At 39.7% G+C, this 24920-nt stretch overlaps 1 protein-coding gene and 2 pseudogenes across 8 annotated transcripts in view; 2 read left to right on the top strand and 1 right to left on the bottom strand.

Annotated features, from left to right (window-relative positions):
- Nucleotides 1-24920, top strand: part of SPIRE1 (spire type actin nucleation factor 1) — a 204623-nt gene that overhangs the window by 105492 nt on the left and 74211 nt on the right. The gene's annotated exons all lie outside the window — the stretch shown is intronic.
- LOC148526976 (5S ribosomal RNA) lies at nucleotides 13380-13498 on the bottom strand (annotated as a pseudogene).
- On the top strand, nucleotides 15938-16056 carry LOC148526975 (5S ribosomal RNA; annotated as a pseudogene).

Genomic DNA, 24920 nt, shown 5'->3' with positions numbered 1-24920 from the left:
AGTAAATCATCAACGAAAGAAGATACTGTATCTTCACATCATGTCACCAATAGCTATCCCCAATGTCCATCATGAATACAATTCCTAATCAGCAAGATTATAAAGCAATGGGGAAAGGGTAGCCCTGTCTGGTGCCCCGTTGTATTGAGAAAGAGGCAGTTTTCAAACCATTACTCTTTAAAAAGGCTGTCCGTTGATGATGGAACGTCTGGAAAATGTGTATAAATTCAAGGCTAAACTAACCAGCCCCCTTCATTTTGAGATAAATGAGGCCATCCTGTAATCCTCAATTCAATTATCCTGGAAGGTGTTTGGGTCTGAGATTTTCCAATTGGTTCCTGTAACAGTTATGCATCAGGCTTGAGACATTTAAGATGCTCTAGCACTTTTTTTGCGTTAAACGTGCATTAAAACCCTCGACATTCCATGTGTCAAACTGTATTCAATGTTTAATTCTAAGAGAATGTAGTGAGCAGTATTCCTATAAACCCACTCCTCTCTAGGCAATCATAAATGTGAGCAAAAGAAAGGAGGCCTTGCCCATCCCAGCAAGCATCTTACAAATACAGAGGGGAAGAATAATGTGGGAACATGAGTGCAATACTAAATAAACAAAAACGATGATATGGTGCATACACACGGTCAGAATAAATGAACGATATTTTTTTAACCCCTCAAACGATGGTCGGGCACAGATGGTCGATATCGACCATCGCCCATGCATGTAGGCCAACCTGGTTGATATCAACCAGATTAGCCTGTTTGCTATAGGGGCCCGTGATCGTCGATTGCGGGTCGTTGCGTCGTTTGGGGGTTGGTGCATGTTGCTGGATGTTCGATATCATACAGGACGATCAGACAACGATATCTGTGTGTACGGGGCAATACACTCTGTGATCTTTCTTAGTTCTAGAAATTTTTTTAGAACTGGATAGGTCAGCCAACCGGGCCACCAACTATAAACTAGCAATAATGTCGTGGGAAGGGAGGGGTAAAACAAGGGAGAGAGGGAAGGATTAGTGCAACCCCAAACAAAGTAATAAGACCACAAACAACAATAATTAAATTACTAAAGACAAACACATTGTTAGAAACTATGGAGCCACAGTCACTGTGGGTGAGAAACAGAAATATGGCCTCCCAGCATGTGATACACAAAGTTTCACCAGGTACAACAAAGCAAAGCATAGACCCATGTGGAAGAGTTGTGTACAGATTGGGAAGAATTCACGTTTTCATCACCACCATGTATGAAAAGTCCTGAAACAAAAGAAGTTTGTCCCCTTGATAGGAACGTCCAGATTATTTCCTGTAGGCTTCCATAAGGAGAACCTTGTTACCGTAGTTTAAGATACACATGCTGACAGGACGAGGTCTCCCTTGATAATTTTGGCGTTCTAGACCAATGTGGTGCATATGCTCCACAGTCTATGACCAGAAGAAAAGGAACAGCCAATTTCACATAGGGGCCATGAAGAAACTAAATGCATTCTCTTCAGGTTTAACTGAATCTGGAAGGCCGATAAGGCGGACTTTGTTATTCCGATTTCTTTTTTCAAGGTCCTCCAGTTTGTCATACATTAAGGAGGTTGTTGATTTGTCTGTGCAGAGCAGGTACTGTGCCTCTGCCAGGCCGTCCTCAAGGGTAGATATCCTCTATTCCGCCTCATGGAGGCGTGGAGTTATGCTGGGTTGGCTGCACCCAAGGCGGAGTCCAGGGAATGCTTCAATGGTGCCAATTTAGTATCCAGAAGACGGGAAATGATATAAGAAATTTATTGTGCTTTGTTAGAGGAATGAACCCCAAATGAGGAGAGATTAGGGGTTATAAGCCAATATGTTTTCACCCATCCCAGTGGATAGTGAACTAGGTGCTTCAGGTGGGGTGGGGTAAGGGAGTATTTGTATACCATTGAGCTTTGGTGGTCTGCCTGCTCCTGAGACCCCGTGACTGCTTTGCCACATAGTTTTTCATAACTACAGCAAGTAAAATCATCAGCTGGGGCACTAGCAAACAAATCAAGCAGGTGACCAGGGCAAAGTTCCAACTAGAGGGGAGATCCCAATAAAGGGGGGCTGGCAGCAACCATCAGCAGGATACCTTGCAGCATGGAAAGTAGAGGTGATGCTTCCCAAACAGCCAGAGGCCAGCCCTGGGATGGTGAGTGTACCAAATGCTCTGTAAGATGGCTGGCTGGCATAATCGTTGCGAGCTGACAGGTCAGAGAAGTGACTTGTAACTAAGGCATGTGGCAGGGAGAAGAGCTGTTGCCGCTATCTGCGCGAGGCAGCTGCTAGCTATTTGAAATCTTAAATAATGTTTGTTACATTTTTTAAATTGCCTTCATATTACATCCAAAGGCCCAGTTATGTGTAAAACCTATTAATATTGTTTCCAGCATTGTGTGTACTAGGTTGGAAAAAGCTTTCGGAAATTAAGGTAACCTATTTATTATTTTAGTTCGATTTGTTTCTGTTAACTTTATGGATACTGGTCAATTGGTTGACAATAAAAAGGTTGACATTCAGAAGGTCGACAATAAAAAGTTCGACATGGTCATTAGGTCGAATATCATTCTGTAGACATGTGTTTAGGTTGATACAGTCAAAATGTCGACACTAATGTCAAAACATGGGTTTTTTTTCATGATTTTCAGGGTTTGACTAGAATTGTTAGTCTTATAGTGTCAACATGTCAAATGTCGACCTTTTGACTGTGTTGACAATTTAACACAGTCTAACTTAATTGTCTACAGTAAGATGGTCGACCTAATGACAATGTTGACCATTCTACTAGTAACCTTCTTGATATGTACCTTTATACTATCAACCTTATACGTAGTATATCACAAAGACACCTGGATGTTTACATTTTATTATCCCAGTTTATTTGTCATTTATGAACAGTAACTCTGCTTGGGTTTACTATAGAATCTACTCGCCTAGAAATGTAATTCGGTTACTAGTGTTTGGTAGTGAAAACTCACTGTTGCCATTAGCAGAATGAGGGAAGAAGGTTTCACGTTCTCTGTTAGAGGGCTGTAAAATAGGTAGATTTGCCAATGGTGCTGACATAATCTTCTCTTAAGCTGTCTGTGTACAAAAGCCGGCGGAAGCAAAGGGTTGTCCGGGCTCTCCTCTGTGTGCTTGTTGGTAGCAAATCTCTAAGGAATGTTAATGATTTTTCTCTCAAGTTATGTAACAAGAGACTGACTGACTGTATTTTATTCTAAGGGTAAAAGTCACAGTGCCTAGTTCCTAGGTAGTGTTCACATAGGCAAGATTATGTCAGTCTGTGCTCAACTAATACTGCAGGGAAGTCAGACATAAGTATCCATAAATAATGTATTTTATGTAAAACACATTTTAGACTTTAATATCACATATATGTACAATATACAAGTGAGAAAGTAGGCACAGTACCCATCTGATATTAACATCTGGCACTGCTGCCTTCTGGTCTTTTAACTGAGAAAAAGAGGGCGACAGACAAACATTGCTGGGCCCTACCAAAATCGTTGCTTCTCCGACGCGAGGATCCTATTAGGCAGCTACAAGATCTGCTACCCCCTTCCTCCGAACCAGAGAGCGGCAGTCTTACACTGCCTTCCCTTAGATCCCACTGAACTACCAGGCAAGTGCTTCCTGTTTAAATAAGTGACCTGCATACATTACATGTGTATGTATGTGTGTGTCTATATAATATATATATATATATATATATATTATAATATGTAATGTGTTTAGAATAAACGGATTGACGGTGAGCGCCTCTGAAGTGCTGATGGAGCATTCATGCCATACCAAATCATCACAGTTTCCAACTCTCATATTTTCATGAAATTTGGTAGGATGATAGGTGACACAAATAAGGGTATTCTGTTTCAGAGGCAAAATCATTCCATGCATCCCCACTTTTCGCCTAATTCAATTGCAAAACAGGCGAAAACGGAATTAGGCGAATGCGTCACAGGCGAAAAGTACTGAAAGAATTGGGGAAATCAGTCTGTACCCCAGAAAAAGATACAGTAACATAGGAAATCAATATAGTCCTAATAAAACTATTTTGCGTACTTAAGTTGTGTAACCTGCTTGCTATTAGCGTCTTTGTAAAAGTTGTGAAGAATGGCATTAAGAAGTATTTTTTTGATGAAAATAGGTAGTTCAGTCAAATTTGGGGTACCCCCCACTTTTTACCCCAAAATTGACATGTCTTTTTTGGGGTGTTCTTAGTTTTTTTTTTTGCAGGTGTCTTTTGGGGGGCTGTCCCAAGGGTTCTGAGTCGTTTCCCCAAGTTTGCACCCCAAAATAAAGATTTTGCACTTCTTTTAACCTGCTATTGATTGGAAAATCTTTTTTGGAGAATTCAATGCATCGAGTTTCTGCTTAGGCCAAATTGTCCTGGAATTGAATTTGTCAAAAAAAATGTAGGCAAAATTTTTGAAAAAAAAACAGGTGAAAAAGGCTTTTTGCCTCTAATTGAATATGGCCAAAAGTAACTTTCATATTTAAAATGTTAGCCCTCAGTGATACACAGTGTTCATGCTACAGGGTTGCAAACATGACAAAAATAGTATGCTGGCATGGTCAACTAAAACGAATCATAACTTTGCTTCTAATTGTGGTAGAGCTTTCATGTTGTTTTTTTTTTTAAAGCTAAGGGACGATAGTTTTTCGAAAAATAGTTTTATATATAAATATTGACTTTTACATTTCAAGGTCACGTGTGATCTTTGACCTTAAATATCTAAAAAAGTGTATGTTTTTAATTTTTTGTACATAAAGTATGTTATACAGTTAAATACAATCTCTCTTTGGTGTAAGTTTCATTTTGGTAAGCCTTTAGGAACAGGATTAAAAAAAAATATTAATTACGGTAGTTGAACCCTTCTTGCACTAACCATTAAAACTGGCAAATGCAGACTTGTCTAGAAGTGTCTCTCTCTGTGTTCTAAGGCTGGCTATTAATGATGTTCCATCAATGGTGCCATCGGTGATAACCATCGATGGTACAATAACAATCTATGGTGAACTGTCAGTAGTTTGCATTACTCAGTCTGGCTGCAGCTTCTGCATTGAGAACTAGTGATACAAGGCATGCTTGGCTCTGGGATGGGTCAGCCAGGTCGGCATAGCAGGGAGTGGGGATATTATCCGGCATTAGAAGCGGAGTGAGGTGCGTGATCACGCAATCATGTCATTTTGGTCCCGCCAGCGCTAGACAATGCAGAGATGACCAGCATTGTGGAGCAGGGCCTTGACGCAATTCAACGCAAATTAGTCGTCGATTCCCTTGCTGCGGGGATTTGTGTGGGAGCTGCAGGGGTAGGCAGCCGGCTTGGAGACTTGCCTGCTTTTCTGGGGGACGAAAGTGCCACACAATTTTCGGGAGGCTGCTGGCTGTTTCGGGAGATTAGGCAAGTATGATACAAAAAACGAAAACAGTTTATCTTAGAGGTTCCCAAACTTAGGCCCTGATTCAGAGCCGGATGCTCTGACCAGAGCGCTCGCTCTGAATCAGAGCTGTCCTATTTACATTTGGAGCGGCCTTTTGGACGCTCGCATAGCTGTGGTTTACCACCCACAGCTTATGCGAGCGTCCATGATGATGGTCGCGATGGTCAAGACCATCGCGACCATCGGGCTTGCGACGAGACCCTGCGGTAGGGTCTAGTGATGTCAGTGGGGCCGGCCCCAGACGATAGGCGTTCCCATGGGAACGACTCCGTCTGGCTGCCACGCCCCCGGCACGCCCTCCAAAGGGGGCGTGCTGTCAATCACCATCGACAGCACGCCCCCTTTGGTGCAAGACCTGGAACGACAGCTTGGCTGTCGCTATCCGGGTCTCGTGCATGCGCATGACGGAGCTCCCTCCGTCGTGCGCATGTGCATTTGAGTACCATCGACCCGCTTGCGAGCGTCCTGCGCTCGCGAGCCGGTCTGAATGAGACTCTCAGTCCTCAAGGCACCCTAACAGTTCAGGTTTTAAGGATATCCATGCTTGACCACAAGTGACTTAATTAGTACCTCAGTCAGTTTGATTTAACCACCTGTGCTCAACCATGGATATATGTAAAACCTGAACTGTTGGGATGCCTTGAGGACCACGTTTGGGAATCTCTGGTTTATTTAATACAGTTTATCAGTGAATAGTGGTAGTTTGATCAAGAACATGACAAATAGATAAGTACATTAGGACTCAGTGCTGCAACCCATTGTATTTTAAAGGACATAGCAGCAATAGAAAACAATTAAAGAAGGTGCTACCATGGATGATTAAAATACAGCCACATGCCAGTAGTGATCAAATGATTTGTGATGGGTAACAAATTAAAAGGGATTCTTTAACTACTGAGGAAGAACCAAGCACATCAATTGATGAGGAAAGTGACACAGAAGTGGCAACATGCAGGAGTGATTCAGCTTTGCAGTCACAAAGTTAAAGTGTAAGCAGTGTGAGAGTATCACCTATCAAGAGAAAAAGAATGGAATAAGAAAACTATTGCAAAAGGAAAGCTGTAAAAATTGCAGAAGTTATGAAAATTTCACGCTTTTGATCAAACTACCACTATTCACTGATAAACTGTCTTAGGGCCTGATTCACTACGGATCGCTATTCTGCTTATACACACGCAATGCAGTTGCTAATATCAGCGGTGATATGTAAATGTTTGCATTCACATTGCGATCGCAGCCTAACATAAGGACGCCCACTTCCCCTTACTCGCATCCATATACTTTGGCAACATAGCTAAACAATCGGTAACATCGGACCCATACGCACAGTTAAGGCAGGTCAGGCCTCACTCAGGAATTGCTTTCTTCAGCGCACGCTATGAGACCTCAGGCAGCGCCTGGTATCGCAGTGGGTAATTTATGTACGCCCATGCAACACCGTACCAATGCACTGGCACACCTGCGTTCGCCCGACCACCCCCTGTCACCACCCACAAACTGCACTTCCTGTCAATCACTCTGTCATAGGTCTGCGTATCCTCTATGATCACAGTCCCGATAGCAGCAGCCGGTTTGCGCTTTGCGATGCATGCGCAGTACGCAAAATTGGCCGATTGCCTGCGTATAAGCAAATGCGATCCTCACTGAATCAGGCTTTTAGTCCCTTGTATTACTAGTTCTCAATGCATAAGCGTCAGCCAGACTGAGAAGAACACAGTAGGGATGGCCATCGACCATCAATAGTTAACAAATATTAATGGTTTACTACCGATGGTCGATGGTTTTGCCATTGATGGCAGAGAGCCAGTTGTTTTCTGCCATCAATGGTAAAGTGGGACCCAATGTTTTTTTTTCTCTGCTCACGAGACAGTGTTTAGCCCCGCCCCCTGTGTGCCCGCTATGCTTACCCCCTACTGTAAGTCCAGACCCCTGTTTTTTGATTAGCCCACAGTGGTGGCCATTGAGTGGTGCAAACAATCGACGGTTCACCATAGATTGTTGTTGTACCATCGATTGTTATAACCGATGGCACCATCAATGGTGGCCATCGATGGAATACCACCGATGGCCATCCCTAGAACACAGAGAGACACTACAAGCTCCCTGCACTACTACTACAAGTACACCGACACTACCCAGCCCCAGGACAGATGGAGAGCGGACCCAGAGCGACGATCAACAACCATGTCTACAGCCGCGAGTAAATGTAAGCCACGTCTGCGTGCTACTTTAGGGAACGTTGCTGGCGTTAGAGACGTGACACCTTGCACAGTGACAAAGACACACCTGCTGCCTGTGCAATCCCGCACCTTATCCAGACAGGTATCCCCTTTAGCCAGGACTGCAGAGATCACTATTTACACTGCCCACCATCACAGTTTATTATTAGCGCTAGCCCAGTTACTTACCTTTACTACTCCACTGTCCATGGGTGAGATCAGTAACGTTATCCTAGATCACCCACTATACTGGAAGTGTTTACCTGGACATGAACAATGTTTGGATACAGTAACCTCAATTTTTACTTTGTTTTTACTGTCAACCTTATAACAAGCGGATTTCTAAGAACTCTTATAGTCTAATTTTTAAATAATCTCCTCTTTTGCATGGTGCATAAATATTGGGACATTCACAGAATTTTCATATTTTGGCCTCCATTCACCACCACAATGGCTTTGAAATGAAACAAACAAGATGTGCTTTAACTGCAGACTTTCAGATTTAATTTGAGGGTAATTACATCCAAATCAGGTGAACGGTGTAGGAATTACAATGGTTTCTATATGTACCTCCCACTTTTTAAGGGGCCAAAAGTAATGGGACAAACTAAACAATCCTAAATCTAACTTTCACTTTTTAATACTTTGTTGCAAATCCTTTGCAGGCAATTACAGCCTGAAGTCTGGAACGCATAGACATCACCAGATGCTGGGTTTCATCCCTGGTGATGCTCTGCCAGGCCTCTACTACAAATGTCTCCAGTTCCTGCTTCTTGTGGGGACATTTTCCCTTCAGCTTTGTCTTTATCAAGTGAAATGCATGCTCAATCGGATTCAGGTCAGGGGATTGACTTGGCCATTGCATACCATTCCACTTTTTAGCCTTAAAAAACTCTTTGGTTGCTTTTGCAGTATGCTTCGGGTCATTGTCCATCTGCACTGTGAAGTGCCGTCCAATGAGTTCTGAAGCATTTGACTGAATATGAGTATATAATATTGCCCGAAACACTTCAGAATTCATTCTGCTGCCTTTGTCAGCAGTCACATCATCAATAAATACAAGGGAACCAGTTTCATTGGCAGTCATACATGCCCACGCCATGACACTACCACCACCATGCTTCACTGATGAGGTGGTATGTTTTGGACCATGAGCAGTTCCTTTCCTTCTCCATACTCTTCTCTTCCCATCACTCTGGTACAAGTTGATCTTTGTCTCATCTGTCCATAGGATGTTGTTCCAGAACTGTAATGGCTTTTTTAGATGTTGTTTGGCAAACTCTAATCTGGTTTTCCTGTTTTTGTGGCTCACCAATGGTTTACATCTTGTGGTGAACCCTCTATATTCACCCTTGTGAATTCTTCTCTTGATTGTTGACTTTGACACATATACATCTACCTCCTGGGGAGTGTTCTTGATTTGACCAACTGTTGTGAAGGGGTTTTTCTTCACCAGGGAAATAATTCTTCTGTCATCCACCACAGTTGTTTTCCGTGGTCTTCCAGGTCTTTTGGTGTTACTGAGCTCTCCGTTGCGTTCTTTCTTTTTAAGACTGTTCCAAACTGTTGATTTGGCCACACCTAATGTTTTTGCTATCTCTCTGATGGGTTTGTTTTGATTTTTCAGCCTAATGATGGCTTGCTTCACTGATAGTGACAGCTCTTTGGATCTCATTTTGAGAGTCGACAGCAACTGATTCCAAATGCAAATGTCACACCTAGAATCAACTCCAGACCTTTTATCTGCTTAATTGATAATGAAATAATGAGGGAATAGCCCACACCTGTCCATGAAATAGCTTTTGAGTTGATAGTCCCATTACTTTTGGCCCCTTAAAAAGTGGGAGGCACATATAGAAACCGTTGTAATTCCTACACTGTTCATCTGATTTGGATGTAATTACCCTCAAATTAAATCTGAAAGTCTGCAGTTAAAGCACATCTTGTTTGTTTCATTTCAAAGCCATTGTGGTGGTGAATGGAGGCCAAAATATGAAAATTCTGTCAATGTCCCAATATTTATGCAACTGACTGTGTATGTGTGTGTGTGTGTGTATATATATATATATATATATATGTATGTATATATATATATATATATATATATATATATATTATACACACTATATTACTACCCCCCTTTTTTACTTTTCTTTACCTATATGTCTCTCAATTCACTTTTCCCCTCTGTCCTCCCACCACTACCTTTCCTTACGTCATCCTTGTTGGCCTGTTCGTCCCTAGAACTTCATTGAGCTAAACTAAAAAATAAAATGTATTTATACTTTTCTGGAACATTACTGTCCTTGCTTTATTAAAATTACAACTAGTAATTTAGCACATTGACCGCTCAAAGTGAGTTTGAGTAGATTAGTTTACCCAAGTCATCTAGTTGAATCTGTTCATCAGATTTGGTTTCAACCTATTACATTACACACAATAAGGGGAGCGCTATATAACTTAATTTTTTACTACATTTTTGAAAATGCAGGTGGTGACTCCTTTAATATAGCAGCTCCTGGACCCTTGCCCCAATAAGTTAACATAAGCACAGCGCAATTCCATTATATCACTATAAAACAAGTGTGAACTTGCCAGTTGCATAGTTAGTGCAAGCATAAATGTAACATTTTTTGTCATGTTTGCAACCTTGTAGCATGAACACAGTGTGTCACTGAGGACTAAAATTTTACATATGAAAGTTATTTTATGCTGTCTACCATCCTTCCAATTTATTCTCTGCACTAATTAAAATGAATGGAAAATATGGCTAAAAATAATTTCTTAAAAATAATTTAATATCAGACAGACATTAATACAATATATCAGTTTGACCGGACAAAATAAAATAAAAAAATATATATACATATACAATGAAATAGTTTAAAAATAAAAAATAAATGAAAATAAATCATAGATAATAGCTTTAGTATATCTAAAGGAGCTGGATCCTACAAAAGAACTGGTATATACCAGTAATAAAGAGTTTATAATCCGCACCTGCAGTATGACCAGAGTCTCATTCAAATAGTAGTGTACTTGATATTATGTCTATATATGTCATTCATAATAATTGGATGGATAGGCTTCCAGACCAAATCACATGAAGTCATGCACTCAGGAGAAATAGAGAAGAAATAAATTGAACACGGTCACTTCTCCGGTGGGAGGTATCCGGCAACAATAGTGGATGTTGCTAGTGGTAACCGCTCAAGCTGGACATAGGTACATGTGAGGGAGGCAATATCTCCAATGGGAGGATTGGGGGCCACGACTAGCTTGCATATGTGAAAAGTCCTGTAGATCGCGTCTGCATCCCCACCTCCACCTCAGTGCTGAGTGAGAGTCCAATTAAGCTGTGTGGTGTAAGTCTCTCCAGATCTCCTGGGGTAATGGCAGGTGACTGCAGATAACAAATATAGGTCCAGTGTCCCAGCTCTGACTAGTTTCGCACTGCTATTTGGGAAAATCTGAGACTGTCAGGTTGAAAAGTTACTTCTTTGTGATTATTTGGCATGGAACGACCGATACGTGACATGACTTAAAGCACAAAAAATAAATAAATATATATATATATATATATATATATATATAGATGATATTACCAGTCTTGACTGGAGTGTAATTTTTTTTGTCAGCGGGGAGTGCCGCACGTATGGGGATCTAATCGTGTGCAGGCAACCAGCTAAGTAACTTTACATTAAGTAGTGCCGAACCATGTGCTTTGGAAATATATATAGATATATATATATATCAAGCAATAGATGGGTACAGCGCCACTACCTGTGTGACTTACTGAGTGAAACAAATAAATATTCAAATGTATAGCAACTTAGCCTATTATTTTTTTCGGCGTCCGCTCTGAGACAATAGTGTAATACTAGTGTGAGTATTTTTAAAAAGTGAAAAACAAGAGAATTGACAATCAGGCGACTAGTTTGCTAGATGTGTAAATTCACACACAGTAAAATGTACAGTAGATAAGTTAATGGTTTACAAATGTAGTTATACCTCAAACCATATAGAGGGGCGTGTTTCACGCTAATTAATAAATATAATAAACCAATAAATAGCAAAGTGCTTAGTGCAAAATATGATATATCTGATTACATCTAGATAAAAAAAAAAATAATAATTTTTTGTTGAACTCATATAGACAACAAAGTGCTAGTGCAAAAATATAATGAATCTGAAACAAAGTGCTAGTGCCAAGTATAATAAAAATTATGACAATTTATTGAAAAACAGTGCACATAAAAATATATAAATAAATATGACCATAAAAACAACGACTGGCAGTAAATAGATAAAAACAAAGTAGAGGAAAGTTGATATTTTTAAGCAGCTTATCTGATTGAAGGAGAGAGGTAGTTCTCCACAGTGCATGAGGCAGCCAACAGTCCCAACGCGTTTCGTCACTATGACTTCATCAAGGGGATATTGCTTCAGTGTGGTGGTCCTGTATTCATACCACACTGAGTTCAAATGAGAGTCAGGTGTTCACCCTACTTCCTTTGTCTTAGGGAGACCTCAAAACCAAGCGATTTCATAATTCAGCAAGCCATCATTTAAAATAGTTTGTGTTACAGGGTTTCCCATAAAGAAATGTTAGTTATAAATAGTCAAACGGCGATCTTTTAAGTTCAACTTCCGCCCTTTGTGAACTGGCCTCTGCCCTTAATTGGAGCGTCACATCCGTTCCCGGCAGCTGTGTTAGACCATAGCGCGCGATCAAGCACTTCCGTTTTCTTCCTCGTGTTCCGAACTGGGCACGTCACTTCCGCCCGCCGTGTGTTGACGTGTTTGGAGGTGAGCCGTGTCACTTCCACCAACCCTTCTGTCGTTTCGCTCCAGGACGCGGCACATCACTTCCGCCCTTACTTAATAGATGTGTTGAGCTCTTCCGCCCCATTGTTTTCTCCGGACTTATTGCTTCCACCCTTCTTGTCTATAGAATTAGTATGTTTTTTGCCCAAGTGTGAATAATGAGTAGGTGGTGTCTTCCATATTATCTGAAACTAAAATAATAAAGGATAAGCATTCCATTTAAGGAGGGTAATCTGTTTTGATGCTGGATATATAGGTTAGATCATTAAATGATTAGTCTAAGTATAACATTCTCCTTAGGCATAGATATATATTAGAATAATAATATATTAATAGTTTGATCTAAAAAACACTATGAATATGTACTGAATTGTTTTATGTATATAATTATATTGGATATTGTAAAAAGGAATTTCTTTAAAAGTTCAACCAAGAGGAGCAGAAATTCAGGGATATAATAAGTTGTGAAATGTTCTTAAGGTATGGGGATCATTCTTTCACTCTTTTCCTTGAAGAAGAGGTTCCAAAGACTCTGAAAATTTCTTGGATTTTCATATTGGTCCGACTCAGACAAACGACCTCTTTTCATCCAGTTAGATAGTTACAATCGGTTTTAAGATGTACTTGAAGTATGGGGATCATTCTTTTACTCTTTTTCTTGAAGGGGAGGTTCCAAAGACTCTAAGGATTTCTTGGATAATCATATAAGTCAAACCCAAGATCCACCTCTTTCCATTCAATTGGGTAGTTAGAATTGTAAAGTTCTGATATCATTAATCACTCCTTGGCCTTAAGGCTTGCAATTGTGAATATGCTATAATTCCCTTTTTAGGCATTATCATTCTCTAGCCTGGTTATATTCCAAACCGCCGGCTGAATTTGCAGCACCAGGTATTCTCAATGGGTTACCTTCCTTGGTACTAACCTGGCCCAATCATGCTTTGCTTCCAAGATCGGACGAGATTGGGCTCACACATGATGGTATGGCAGCAAATACATATTTCGATGGAGGAATTTTTAATAGATCCGAAATCCAAAGGCATATTTAATTTATCCCAGCATACACTCACTAAATCTGAAATAACGTTATTAAGCAAAGGCTTGAACTTTGCCCCGACAAGAAGCATGAACAAATTTGACACTTTTATTGATTTAAACAAGTTTGTGAGAAATCTCACACTCAAACGACATTTCCTGAGAAAAGAATCAGCACCTCTAAAGAACTATATTGCCCCTAATTCAAAATCCGGTCTTAGAGGTAAATCAACATATTACCCACTGGAATCAAAAGGGACTCACATAAACGTTTTCTATGAAATGGTAAAGAAGGACCTTTGCAATAATCAGACAAACTATGCACCAATAAAAAAACAAAATCTAAGTAATAGAGAAAAGGAGGCACTAAAAAACTTAAAAGAAAACCGTGAGATAGTTCTAAAACCAGCTGATAAAGGGGGGGGTTTGGTTATCATGGATTATGCTTACTACTTAAAAGAAGCACATAGATTACTGGATGACCAAATTTCTTATGAAAAATTGACCAAAGATCCAGTTGAAGAATATACAGAAGAACTTAGAATCATTCTACTCTTTGGTTTACAGAGGAATATTTTAACCAAAGAAGAATTTCAATTCTTAATGAAATCAAACCCCACAACCCCGATTTTCTATTTTTTACCAAAAATACATGTCACTTACAGAACCTCCAGGGAGGCCTATAATAGCAGGTATTGACTCCCTCACATCCAACCTCTCCAAATATGTTGACATCTTTTTACAAAAATATGTTATCAAACTAGAATCTTATCTAAAGGATACTACGAGTGTATTACAGCAAACCGAAAATATAACATGGAGATCAACTTATAACTGGATAACTATCGATGTACAATCATTATATACATGTATTGAGCATGAAAAAGGTATCAACGCATCAAGAATGTTTTTAGAGTTGGATGAAGAAATTGAAGTTCCACACAAAGAGTTTTTATGTGATCTTATGTCTTTTATACTTACTCATAATTATTTTAAATTTTTAAATCAATTTTATCGTCAAATCTGTGGAACCGCAATGGGTACAACTTTTGCTCCCAGCTTTGCGAATTTGTTCATGGGATGTTGGGAAAAGAATTATGTTTACAGTAATAACCCTTTTAAAGACAATATCATTTTTTATAAGAGATATATTGATGATATTTTAATTATTTGGGAAGGATCGGAAGAATCTTTTAACGATTTTTTAATTTTTATTTCAAATAACAATATGAATCTTAAATTTACATCAAATTTTAACAACAGAAGTATTGAGTTTTTGGATTTGATTTTAACATCAGAAGGTGACCAAATTTGCACAAAAAATTTTATAAAAGGAGTAGATGCGAACAGCTACCTGCATTACAAAAGCTGTCACCTGGACAAATGGAAGAACAACATACCATACTCCCAGTTCTACAGAATTAAACGTAATTGCAGCAATGCTAACGTCTGTAATGAACAACTTGATATTTATGCAACCAGGTTTAGAGAAAAAGAGTATCCGGAAGCAATCATCAATACAGCTATGCAGAAAACGAAAAACCTACAGAGAAATAATCTACTACAATATAAGACGGAGAAACCACAAAAAGAAGAAATGGTACCATTTATTACAACATATAATGGACACGAGAATCATATTAAAAAATCTCTTAACAAAAACTGGAATATCCTTCTGATGGATCCTTTACTCCAAAAGATCCTACCGACAAAACCACAGATTATATATAGAAAATCAAGGAACTTAAAAGATTTACTGGCACCGAGTATGCTGAGGGATAAAGGAAATGAAAGACCAACTATGAACACTTTGAAGTGCAATGGAAGCTATAAATGCGGACATTGCAATATTTGTAAATTTCTTCACCCCAAGAGAAAAACATTCACGAATTCGGACGGATCTAAGGAATACACTATAAAGAATTTTATGAACTGTAACTCCACATCAGTGATATACCTGTTAGAGTGCACATGTGGACTCAAGTACATAGGAAAAACCAAGAGACCACTAAAAATCAGAATTCAGGAGCACATTAGGAACATTAGAAACAGAGTTGAAGGACATGCAGTCTCCAAACACTTCTCAATAAAACATAATTCGGATCCCGAAGATATCACCTTCAAGGCAATAGAACACGTTACTCTGGGAGAAAGAGGTGGGGATTTGGGCAATCTGCTATCAAGAAGAGAGATGTTCTGGCTGTTTGAACTGGACACACTGGCACCGAAAGGCTTCAATGAATACTACGAAATTGCTCCTTTCTTGTGATATGCTCCATTCCTATCTACCAATATACCCCCAGGTTATGGAGGGGCCTGAGTAGTACCCTGAAGGTTCATCTTCTGAGGGAAGTCCAGGTTTGGTAGAATATCTGGCATTATGGACCATCGAAATATGTATTTGCTGCCATACCATCATGTGTGAGCCCAATCTCGTCCGATCTTGGAAGCAAAGCATGATTGGGCCAGGTTAGTACCAAGGAAGGTAACCCATTGAGAATACCTGGTGCTGCAAATTCAGCCGGCGGTTTGGAATATAACCAGGCTAGAGAATGATAATGCCTAAAAAGGGAATTATAGCATATTCACAATTGCAAGCCTTAAGGCCAAGGAGTGATTAATGATATCAGAACTTTACAATTCTAACTACCCAATTGAATGGAAAGAGGTGGATCTTGGGTTTGACTTATATGATTATCCAAGAAATCCTTAGAGTCTTTGGAACCTCCCCTTCAAGAAAAAGAGTAAAAGAATGATCCCCATACTTCAAGTACATCTTAAAACCGATTGTAACTATCTAACTGGATGAAAAGAGGTCGTTTGTCTGAGTCGGACCAATATGAAAATCCAAGAAATTTTCAGAGTCTTTGGAACCTCTTCTTCAAGGAAAAGAGTGAAAGAATGATCCCCATACCTTAAGAACATTTCACAACTTATTATATCCCTGAATTTCTGCTCCTCTTGGTTGAACTTTTAAAGAAATTCCTTTTTACAATATCCAATATAATTATATACATAAAACAATTCAGTACATATTCATAGTGTTTTTTAGATCAAACTATTAATATATTATTATTCTAATATATATCTATGCCTAAGGAGAATGTTATACTTAGACTAATCATTTAATGATCTAACCTATATATCCAGCATCAAAACAGATTACCCTCCTTAAATGGAATGCTTATCCTTTATTATTTTAGTTTCAGATAATATGGAAGACACCACCTACTCATTATTCACACTTGGGCAAAAAACATACTAATTCTATAGACAAGAAGGGTGGAAGCAATAAGTCCGGAGAAAACAATGGGGCGGAAGAGCTCAACACATCTATTAAGTAAGGGCGGAAGTGATGTGCCGCGTCCTGGAGCGAAACGACAGAAGGGTTGGTGGAAGTGACACGGCTCACCTCCAAACACGTCAACACACGGCGGGCGGAAGTGACGTGCCCAGTTCGGAACACGAGGAAGAAAACGGAAGTGCTTGATCGCGCGCTATGGTCTAACACAGCTGCCGGGAACGGATGTGACGCTCCAATTAAGGGCAGAGGCCAGTTCACAAAGGGCGGAAGTTGAACTTAAAAGATCGCCGTTTGACTATTTATAACTAACATTTCTTTATGGGAAACCCTGTAACACAAACTATTTTAAATGATGGCTTGCTGAATTATGAAATCGCTTGGTTTTGAGGTCTCCCTAAGACAAAGGAAGTAGGGTGAACACCTGACTCTCATTTGAACTCAGTGTGGTATGAATACAGGACCACCACACTGAAGCAATATCCCCTTGATGAAGTCATAGTGACGAAACGCGTTGGGACTGTTGGCTGCCTCATGCACTGTGGAGAACTACCTCTCTCCTTCAATCAGATAAGCTGCTTAAAAATATCAACTTTCCTCTACTTTGTTTTTATCTATTTACTGCCAGTCGTTGTTTTTATGGTCATATTTATTTATATATTTTTATGTGCACTGTTTTTCAATAAATTGTCATAATTTTTATTATACTTGGCACTAGCACTTTGTTTCAGATTCATTATATTTTTGCACTAGCACTTTGTTGTCTATATGAGTTCAACAAAATTTTTTTTTTTTTTTTTATCTAGATGTAATCAGATATATCATATTTTGCACTAAGCACTTTGCTATTTATTGGTTTATTATATTTATTAATTAGCGTGAAACACGCCCCTCTATATGGTTTGAGGTATAACTACATTTGTAAACCATTAACTTATCTACTGTACATTTTACTGTGTGTGAATTTACACATCTAGCAAACTAGTCGCCTGATTGTCAATTCTCTTGTTTTTCAGATATATATATATATATATATATATATATATATAATAGATATATATATATATATAATAGATAGATAGAGATATATATATGTAGATAGATATATATAATGATCAAATACAATTAATGTAAGGTTAAAATACAATTTATTTACTAATGCATAAAGAGAAAGGTGCTATGCTTGTAAATAAAATATATACAAATTAAAAACTAAAGAGAGATTTGGAAATATGAGAAACTAAATCAAGTAAGAGGTAGAAAAGATTCTCAAGCTTATCTCTAAGTTATCTATCTTAGTTCATAATCAAAGCGGTCCATGAAGGTAATATTGCACAGCTTGAAACGTGTTTCGTCCTGTAATAGACTTCTTCAAGGGCTTGTAGCTGCTGTGGGGTGACCCAGTATTTATACCCCTCTAATAGGGACAATTACCAGCGATTGTGAGTCAATTCTGATCTCACATCCGGTTCCCATTACTTCCTGCTATCTAATAAGTTGGAATACTCCGTCGTCTAGTAACATGCTATGATAAAATACATTTAGTTCGCTATAAAATGAATCCTAAACTAGTCCACAGTAGTTCATAAACAGAGAGGGCATCAGCGTTGCTCTGCGGGCGGACAAGTTCGTCACTTCCACCCCTAGTTTCTGTGTGTGTGTACATTGCGCATTCGCGCCCATAGTTCCTTATAGGCGGCGGCCATTTTAGTGTCTGGAAACTTTGTGCCAGTCTGCCCATACATATAAGAAACGGTGGCTATCTTGGTATCCATCGTGCTTGCGTGCTTATAGATTTATTATGAGCTGTGGCCATCTTTACATCTGGAGTCCCTACTGTGTATGCGTTCCCACAGTTCCTGTATACAGCGGCCATCTTTACTCCTGGAATGATTGCAGTATTTATATTCTCTACCTTTTCTCTGCAATGTGAAACTTTTGTTAAAATTGCATGTCGTTCATAGGTAATCACATAGGTGGATGTTATGCCAGACTTCTTTATTTAGATCATAAAACTCTTACCTCCACTTTTGGTTGCCTCTATCCACATATCCCAAGTAGGCTGCCATCTTGGATATATGATGTCTAGGTATCCTTAAAAATTAAAGGTTTTTTCTTTTAAATCTTTTTAGATCATAAACATTCATTCCTTGCAACCATGGATAGAAGTGTTAACCTCACTTATTCAATGAGTTATGTTAATTAATAAAAAATGCTTATATATATTAAATTATTCTTGATCTTTATAAAATTGCATGTACATATAGGTATAGATAATATGCAATGGGTACATTTTAATTTATAATAGATGTACATACAAAGAGGAAACTCTATATAGGTAAGGATGCATTGGTCATTAATTTTCTAAAGGATAAAACAAGTATGAATCTATTTCTATAAATCCAACTACCAATGAATTATATATACTGTAAATTAATGAATGTACTCTATTAATCTATGAAACACCTGGAGGCACATTAAAAACATGGTTTAGTCCCATACCATATTCTAAACACATACCTCCCAACTGTCCCGCATTCAGCGTGACAGTCCCGTATTTCTGGGACTGTCCCATCAGCGGGTTGCAGTTTCCCACAGTGGGGGAGGAAGCTGAGGGGAGTACACACCACTACTCTGTATAGCAGAGCAGCGGGTAAGCAGGGGGAGAGTAGATGCCGCGTGCATGGCATATATTTACAGTGGGAGAGGGCGCAGCACAGCGAGACTCAGTGTGTGTATATGTGTGTGCCGTCTTCACCCGCGGGTCGCAGTGTCCCGCGAGTGGGGAAATGTGCGGTGACCCGGTTACCGCCGGTGAATAGACGCCATGCGCATGCTCCCAGCATCTATTCTACCTGTCAGCAGCGCTTGGGGGCTGCCCCGCATATCCGTAAGTGCCGGGCACGACCCCAAGAGTTACGAAAAGGGTGACGCGTCTTATAGACGCCCCTTTTTCAATGGCCACACCCCCTTCAGCGCGCACGGAAGTGCCTTCTCTAGCTCCGGTGCCCTGCCTGCTGCCGGAGCTAGAGTGAACACTATATATGTATGTATGTGTATATATAAAACATTACATACACACGTATATTTAAACATACTTACAAAATGTTCATAAGAAATTATTAAACCATTTACATCAGTCTGCTAACCTACCAATAATGAAGTGGGGAAGGAAATTGGAACACCTTCTGAAAATCTATGCAGACCTGGGAAGAACATACAAACTAGTCCCCATTCCGACCTGGTGAGATTAATAACTGACTCACTGTGTATACAGATATTTATATCCCTCCTCTTAGCTGTCCTGATTATGCATTCCACTGCTCTGCTCCCCACGTTCTCTGTGCGTGCCCCCATTTCTCTGTAGAATGTAAACTAATCTGTTACTGTAGCTCTTCTCCTACTTTTTTTATTACTGTTTTGATCCTAATTGTAAAGTCCTACAGAATATGCCTGCGCTATATAACTAAAAGTTAATAATAATGTACAGAATAATAAACCAGTGGTGAGAATAGGGTGTAGTATTCCAATGCTCATCTTTTCTTAGTATTTTCTCTCACATCTCTGTTGCTTTCAGTGCTATTTATCTAGGGGCTAGCCTATAAAGGGTTACTGGGTGTGGTATGGAAAAAGCAAATTCTTTTGTCATATTTTAACGTCCTTCGCTGTGAGGTGAATGTAAATCTAATTGCCCTTCAGTGATATTTAGCACATAGTTGTAAGTAAAGGTATACAGTGCATCCGGAAAGTATTCACAGCGCGTCACTTTTTCCACATTTTGTTATGTTACAGCCTTATTTCAAAATGGAATAAATTCATTTTTGTCTACAAAATTCTTCACACAATACCCCATAATGACAACGTGTAAAAAGTTTTTTTGAGATTTTTGGTGGGTTGCAATGTTTTGATCAACATATGAAGCAATATCTCATGTTCTTATTGTGCTTTATGCAGATTTACACTGGTAAGTCTATTAAGTTTGACATTTGTGTTACCTAAAGATTAGCTGCATATTATTTTTTTTTCTCTTCAGTTTTAAGATTACAACAGTTTGTGTGTGGTGTGTTCCTTTGTATACATGCCATGACATGCAAGGTTAGCAGGCTTATTCATTTGTTTTCATTGAAGCCAGTGTGTCTTTTTTTGATGTCTGCAATGGTTCACTGTTACGGATACTGGTCAATTGGTCGACAATAAATAGTTGACACCAGAAGGTCGACAAAATCTCAATGTCGACCGTAAACAGGTTGACATGGTCATTAGGTCGACCATCATTCTGTTGACCTGTATTTAGGTTGACATGGTAAAATGGGCAATGCAGTCAAAAGGCTGCCATTTAACATGTCGACGTTAAAATGTCGACCCATTCCCCCCCCCCCCCCCCATGATAGTTGGGTTTAGGGGTTAGGCTAAAATATTGAGGGGAAAAATGTGTCAACATTGTAAATGTCGACATTTTGGCAGTGTCAACCATTTAACCCTGTCGACCGAAATACAGGACAACAGAATGGTGGTCGGCCTAATGGCATGTCAACTTTTTCACTGTCGACATTTAGAACCAGTCGACCTGAATTTTGACCTTTTATACCACACCCATTGTTACTAATAGATATTTTATATAAGGCATCTTGTACATTATATGTAGTTTTACTTTTAATATTATGAAAAGTGTAGACTTGCCTTTGCCTTAGTAGTTTGTGGCTTAGTGAAAAAATAGAAACTTCTGCCTAAACTGGATATCTATATAGCACAGCAACTCTTACCTTGTAGGCAGAGGACACATTCTTTCCTCCACATGTATGTACAGTACAGGTATATCCAGCTCAGACTCAATGACTTTACGCCTGGAGGACATTTCGTTTTTACTTCCCTATCATCCTATAATAATAGTCTAAAAACAAAGTCAGCTGTTCTGCGCTATGTTAGAAATGCGGAAATACATGTAATTTATAATATAATTCGTTTTTTTGTTTATTAAGATGATGCCTTTGAGGATACTATCTAGAAAAAGGTTTTATTGTAATAATAATTAGACTTTCTTTAATGACCGTGAATAGCCAGAGGGAGACACAAGTGCAAGCAGACCAGCCATTGCTGTATTGTATTGTGACTATATAAACAGATTTGCAGATTAATAGTCAGAAAGTAATAAAATAGGTTACTATTCAGTGTTCAGCATGGTTTATGCACCACATAACATTATAGAGTAATAATGCAAATATTACATTTGTTGATATTGGCAGTCAGAAATGATGCAATCCACCCAGAGGATTCTGGGAATGTAAGCCTGGTTGGGAAACAGTGGGGTTTCATCCAATGTCATCTTGTGGCATCAACAGTCTATTATCCGTGCCTGACATAATAAAGCATGATAAACAGTAATGCAGGTGTGAGCCAGTTTAGGCTTAATCTATTGAAAAATGTTGGTTTAGCTATATAATTCATGGAGCAATCAAAATATCTGACTCCTAGGTGTTTTCTGTCTTTTTATGTCAGAAAAGGTGTTTTCTGGTACCAAACTTTAGTGCAAAACTGGTATAAAAATGTTCTCCTTCCTTTTTACCTTATCCTTTGCCTTTGAAAAAGATATCTATTAACAAGTAGGGAGGCTTCCAATTGGATGCCACATTGGACCAAATTCAGTTTAGTGTGATGTTGAATAGCCGCAGGAGGGAGCTCCCAAAGCTATTCAATACACGCGCTGTTTGGGCGGCTAAAGGATTTCTTCTCGCACCCCCTGGGGATGTGAGGAGAAATCCGATAAGTGTTTGCTGGCTTAGCACAGCGCTGACAGCCGCGCGCCCGACACTTTAGTCAGAGAATGCCGGTTACCGCGCCCTTAATACCCAGGTTAAGTCGCGATAACCGGCACTCTCAGACTTAACCCATTCCCGACAACGCTAATAGCGCGTTAAAATTTATAGATGCGGAGCTCCCTCCTGCGGCTATTCAACATCACACTGAATTGAATTCGGCCCATTGTTTCTGAATTCCTCACAAATCTCGCTCTGTATTATAAGAACACTATACTTTACATACATTCTGCAGGACTGGAAATCTGGTTGAAACTGGGTTATTGTGGTGCAAAAGGGTTAGCTGGAATCTGTATCTGCAAACCGCATTTGTTCCTAGAGAAATTAATTGGCACTAGAGCCTGTAATACAAGTCTCGCTGCCGTGAGCTCCTGCACAGGTTTTCTTGTGATGCAGCAGTTACATAATTCTAATAAAGATGTAAGTTGTTATAGACCAAACACCATTATAGTTGTATAAATGATCTCAAATAAGATTACAGAAGTTGCTTGTGTGAGTGGTATATCGGTAATGGATGAAATGCATCTTTCAAATCTATTTTGAGCTAATAGGATGATCTAGGATGACATCCATTTACTTTGGGCATATGAACATGTATAATTTCTTTACATTGAGTACAGGTCTGCAAGAACCATCTTGTAGTATGACCTGCTGGAATGGGCCAGTTCTGTATGTTTCTGAGCTAGTGGAAATCTTGAGCAGTATCTAATTAACTGCTGTAATTTTCTTGTGAAAACGAACTATGGAAGGGAAAAATTATGGAAGGGAAATTAAATCTGACCTACTTGCCAGAAAGGGAATGTGGCTGTTTTTTAGGTCCACCCTGGCCATTTGTATCACACTAAGTTTACCTTCTTCAAGATCAAAAGACAGCGAGAAGTCTCAGATTCCCAATCCATAGTTGTAGGGCCAGCTGAGCTACCAGGGAGAAGGATGAATCTGTATCAATGATAACATGTCCCTCTTCCTGGGCCCAGAAGTTGGTGCACTGGACAATATTGATGTTCTATGGGAGGCTTGTAGTGCCACCAGCTGTTGCTAGGTGGCACGCATCCCATAAGAGTGACATACTGTTTCATGTTCACAACACTGTTATTTAAAGTACTATTCAAACCATAAGCATCAAGCTACTACTTTGAGTCTTATGGTCTGAAAAAGGCAGTATCTCTGGGAATGAACAAAAATTAAGTTCTGGCAATACTAGCTCTGTAACTATTCTCACTAGCCTTATAGAGATACTGGCGGGTCTGGCTGCATGACTCCAGTACATATATTTCTAATTTGGCCACATAACTATGGGCCTGATTCAGAGCTGAACGCTCTGACCAGAGCGCTCGCTTTGAATCAGGGCCCTCCTCCATGAAAATGGAGCGGCCTCCTGGATGCTCGTATAGCTGTGGGTGACCACCCACAGCTATAGCGAGCGTCCATGATGATGGTCGCGATGGTCTTGACCATCGCGACCATCGGGCTTGCGACGGAGACCCTGCGGTAGGGTCTCCCTGCCACAAGCCCTGGAGTGATTTTGGCTCTATCAGAGCCAAAATCACTCCCACTGACATCACTAGTGATGTCAGTGGGGCCGGCTTGAGATGGTAGGCGTTCCCATGGGAACGCCTCCGTCTGGCAGCCACGCCCCCGGCAAGCCCACCAAAGGGGGCGTGCTGTCAATCAACATCGACAGCACACCCCCCTTGGTGCGAGACCCGGAATGATGGAAAGCCCGTTGCTCCCCGGGTCTCGCGCATGCGCACGACGGAGCTCCCTCCGTCGTGCGCATGCGCAGTGGGTAACATCGACCCGCTTGCGAGCGGGTCTGAATGACCCCCTATGAGCACAACATATTTGGGATATGGGACACTTTTAGTGTGTCCTGTGTCAGTGTTGGTTTTATGTATTCCAAATGAATCCCTTTATAAGTCAGGATACAAAGAGCAATATCATTGTAATATTGCTGTGTTTTCGGTGTTTTATTGCCATGACAAGAAGGAATAGGAAACTTTCTTTTATTTGATGACTATAATTGGTTTACAGTGTCTGTAGATTTCGCATTTAGAAGCAGAAACGGATGAAGTGCTGCTGATAAAATGTGTTGCACGGATATTTACTAAAGGTCGATTTCAATCAATTTCAAATCAATCTAAATCGATGCTGTGTTTCTGGGTCTAAATAACACATTTACTAACACTTAAAAAAAACAAATAAAAAATTGTCTATTAGTCATTGGGTGCAATTCAATTGAACGCGAATTAAATAGCGACGAGAGGG

The sequence above is a fragment of the Taudactylus pleione genome, unplaced genomic scaffold, assembly GCF_031769625.1.
Source record: "Taudactylus pleione unplaced genomic scaffold, aTauple2 ptg000093l, whole genome shotgun sequence".
Classification (NCBI taxonomy): Eukaryota; Metazoa; Chordata; class Amphibia; order Anura; family Myobatrachidae; genus Taudactylus; species Taudactylus pleione.
The sequence above is the reverse complement of the archived record's forward strand: the minus strand, read 5'-3'. Positions and strand labels throughout refer to the sequence as shown.